At 42.8% G+C, this 4,565-nt stretch overlaps 1 pseudogene; it reads left to right on the forward strand.

The window, feature by feature from the left end:
- The first annotated feature begins 252 nt into the window (after positions 1 to 252).
- On the forward strand, positions 253 to 3,165 carry LOC140004575 (protein DETOXIFICATION 12-like; annotated as a pseudogene).
- Positions 3,166 to 4,565: the final 1,400 nt, after the last annotated feature.

Consider the following 4,565-nt stretch of genomic DNA (forward strand, 5'->3'; position numbering starts at 1 on the left):
TTCATTTCTAAAAAAAAAAAGATTGAAAAAATAAAAAACCGCAATTCACAAGTCAATTCGGGTTGAACGGTCCAACTAGTTTTTTGCGATTTTAACCCATTTTTAATATAAATCAACACTAGTGGTGAATCGGATCGGAGACTTGTCCGGTTCGTTGTCTGATCAATCGAACCAGCTGGTCCGGTCCAATTTTCAAACCTTAATATAACAGGTCAAAGTCATACTTTGATTGCCTTCTCTTGTTGCTGGAACTGGAAGCCATTGCTAGAGTTGGAAATGGAAGATGCTCTGTTGGGAGATAAGGAAGAGAGGAAGAGGGTGGTTGCAACATGGGATTTATTTTTGCAAGAATTGAAGAGTGTTAGCTGCATAGCACTGCCAATGGTGGTGGTGACAATTTCGCAGCACTTCTCCAGGGTTGCATCGATGATGATGGTTGGACATCTTGGTGAATTCTCGCTCTCGGGCACATCCATTGCTACTTCTCTCACTAATGTTACTGGCTTCAGTCTTCTTGTAATGTCTTCTTTCTTCTTTTCTTCTAAATCTATTACTTTCCACAGCAATTTATGGTGGTAACTTACTGCAGCAATCCTGAAATAGTGCAAGCAGTTCTGCCGACTCTAAATTAGTACTTCTTCACATTCATTTCTAATTGTTTCGGTAGACGTATTTGATGAGTTAAATGGATAGCGCATGATAGGGAATATGTTGCATTGAATCAGTAGGCCTCTGTGAGTCTTGGTAAGCTCAATTTATTGCAATGGTTCTGTTCTGATGCTTGAACTAATCAGATAATCAACATCTTCCGGTTAAAGAATTTTAACCAAGCACCCTTTGCACCTCGATTACAGCTGAATGGCTGATGAGACTCTCGGAGAATTACAATCTTAATCCAGCCAAATTCTGGAAATCCTTTCTATGAGTTTTCACTATCATTCTGATAGGATTAGAAGCAAGCATGTATACGTACTACCTTCCTGTAGCAGCCACCAACCAATTTCGCAGTATGATCAGCCCGAATTCTATTGTAGCTAATTCAATAACGAATTTTCAAACAGTTTGGAATGGCTAGTGCACTGGAAACTCTCTCTGGCCAAGCTTATGGTGCAGGCCAGTACCACAAGCTAGGGATCTATACTTACGGTGCCATCATATCTCTAATCATGGTCTGCGTACCAATATTGGTACTGTGGCTCTTCTTGGACAGACTACTCATCTTCATAGGTCAAGACCATTTGATTTCCGCTGAAGCTGGCAGATATGCATTTTGGCTGATTCCTGCATTGTTTCCACATGCCGTTCTACAAGCGCTGATTCGCTATCTGCAGACTCAAAGTCTGATCCTGCCAATGCTCTTAAGCTCAGTTGCAGCGCTATGTTTCCACTTGCCTGTTTGTTGGGCTTTCGTGTTTTACTTGAAACTTGGAAATGCTGGAGCTGCCTTGGCGCTTGGCTTATCCCATTGGTTTAATGTGGCATTGCTTGTTTTATATGTGAAGTATTCTGCAGCCTGTGTAAAAACCCGTATCTCTTTTTCAAGAGATGCTTTCGCAAGTATGGGGGAGTTCTTCAAATTCGCTGTCCCTTCCGCGGTCATGGTGTGGTAATCATGGTTCGCCATATCGGCCGATACCGATACGTATCGGCCGAGTCGTATCTGGAACGGAAGGGACCGGTACGATACCGATCCCCGAATCACGGATATCACCATATCCGCGACGACTCGCTCTGACTCGGCCAATATTGACCGATTCGAATCCGTGATACATGATATCGATCGATATATCCGAGTCAACTCGGAGTCGACTCCGATATTTTTTTAAATTGTGTCTTTTTCAGTATTTTCTAATTTTAGTAATTTTTTTCAAAATTTTTGGAAACTTTAATGTGTTATAATGTTCATATCACCCGATATTCAACCGATATGCCGCGACGGATGTGGAACAACTGAGACCGTGACGCGACCGCGACCCGCGACGGCGAACCATGGTGGTAATTTCCGTCGTTATTCTTCTCTTGAACAGAATTTACTCCCTGATTTTATATTATCTTTGATGGATAATAGTTCTAATATGATTATTACCGTCTTGAATGGTGGACATTTGAAATAGTGATTTTACTTTCTGGACTTCTGCCAAATCCCCAACTTGAAGCTTCCGTGCTTTCAATATGGTATGTTCCTCATCTTGATATTACTTTTATTGGGTGATCATTTTGAGGTTCAGAATTCTCAGTGCGAAGGCTTAATTCTCCATTCAACAGCCTCTTGATTGCTTCATTGCATTACTTCGTACCATACTCTATTGGTGCTGCAGCAAGGTTTGCTCTGATTCTCTCTCCCTTTAACTTTAGATCTGTCTAGAGAGTGATTGCATTCAGGAGAAGAATATTGGTAACTCTTTTTGCAGCACTCGAGTTTCAAATGAACTGGGAGCTGGGAATCCAGAGGCAGCTCGTGATCGTTGCCGCAACAACTCTCCTCTGCTGCCGTGGTTTTCTGGGATATGCATTCAGTGATGAGAAGGAAGTAGTGGATTATCTCAAAGAACTGACTCCACGGGTGTGCCTTTTGGTTGTAATGGATGGCATTCAAGCAGTACTTTCTGGTTTGTGTCGCCTGGTTTCTTTACGTTAATGTTGTTTGATCGGTATTCAGTAATCAAGCCTACAAGTTAACTAGGTTCTGGTTTGACTCAGGAGTTGCACGAGGAGGTGGGTGGCAGCATATAGGGGCATACGTCAATCTTGGGGTATATTATCTGGTTGGGATCCCTGTGGCCGGAGTGCTGGGGTTTGTCCTGCATTTGAAAGGGATTGGCCTCTGGATTGGACTGAATGTTGGATCAGTTCTGCAATCTTCTCTGCTTTCCCTCGTAACAAGCTCCACAAACTGGGAAAAAGAGGTTGACAATACGCTAAACGCTTCTACATTAGCTTCACTTTTTTTCACAGAAATCGTCTGCAAATAGCCATTCACCTTTAAACAATGACGTTAATTTTCTTCTGGATCAAATTGCAGGCAATAATGGCTCGCCGAAGAATACTCGATGGAGGGATTCCGGCTAATGAGTGAACGCAATACCTCATTTGCATTGCTCTTATCAGATATGAGTTCGACAAAGTTCTCCTCTGATTTTGGTAATACTCCGTGGGTTTGGGTGCAGCCGGGAAATTTTTAAAGAGGAGTTCATGCGTTAATTCCTTCTCTCAGTCTCGCTCTCGGGCATCTTTTAAGATTTTCTTTCTGTTTGGTAATGCCCTGTATTTATTAAATTTTACTACTACAAAATTTCCAGCCGTTGTCATAGCCGCCTTTGAACTCCGTAACCAAGAGCTGCGCTGGCTGTCCCCAACGCCGCCACGTGGTTCATGGGATCATCAACAAAATGCCACGTTGTTACAAAACTTTTGATAAACCAATAAAAACTTTACAGTGAGTCCCTCTCCTGCCGAAAAAAAGTAATAATAAAGGCAGGGCCAAAATTTGGCAAAAGGCAACCATGCATAGAGAAAGATGGACTTATTGGACAACGTACTAGAAACATATTTCACCACACCAGGAATACTAATATTACATGCTCATCAGGAGAAAAAAAAAAGAGTAATAAATCCAAAAGCTAAAACCCTATATATTATGGTCGAGACAAATTATTCGGGATACGTAGAAATTGCTATCCGCAAGATGTGAGGAAATACGATAACCTGAATATTTTTGTTCACTTTTAGTTGACACATGACGTGTCCCGTGCCACGCGTACGTATAGCATGCAAGTAAACGGCTTCTAGTATGGCGGCGGCGGTGGTCTAGGGCCAGGTCCTGGTGGTGGTGGTGGTCCACGATCATAATAATATGGCGGAGGTGGACCAGCTGGCCAAGGACCGGGAGGGGGCGGTGCGTAAGGTGGACGAGGTGGCCCAGGAGGAGGTGGTGGCCCGGGAGGGTAAGGAGGAGGAGCATAATAATCCACCGGTGGCGGAGGTGATGGTGGTCGTGGTGGTGGTGGCGGTGGCGGGGCATAAGGACCTGGCGGCGGCATGGGAGGCGGCGGTGCAAAAGGATTCTCTGGAGGTGGTGGTGGAGGAGGATGTCTCCGAAACACCATTTGTTTTTCTAGGAAGCTAAGCTAGAGAATGTATCAGAGAGGCAGAGTTTCAGCAAGCAAATAAGCTGGTGCAAAATGAGCGGAGTAATCAAGGATGAAGCTTGAGATGATTTTATACTGTGTTCGAGATTAGAATGAAGAAGTTTCTGGGCTTTTATCTATCTACCTATCTACAACTACACATCATTGACTGGTAGTTTCGACAACTGGTGGTTGGAACTTGAATGTTGAAACCAGCCAGGTTAAATACCTACCCCACTAAATCATCTTTTTCTCTTAAAAGTTATAACGAAAAAGATTACTAATTTATTCAAGGTCTTTTGCTTCAAATCTCTGTGGAAGGTTAAGTGTACTATATAGTATCATTTACAGATGCGTATGTTAAAACCTTCTCATTTTCTTGGAAAATCAATCAAGGCTAAAAAATCTCAGGTAAAGAATATCATCATTTCTTGAATA

The sequence above is a fragment of the Coffea arabica genome, chromosome 7c, assembly GCF_036785885.1.
Source record: "Coffea arabica cultivar ET-39 chromosome 7c, Coffea Arabica ET-39 HiFi, whole genome shotgun sequence".
NCBI lineage: Eukaryota > Viridiplantae > Streptophyta > Magnoliopsida > Gentianales > Rubiaceae > Coffea > Coffea arabica.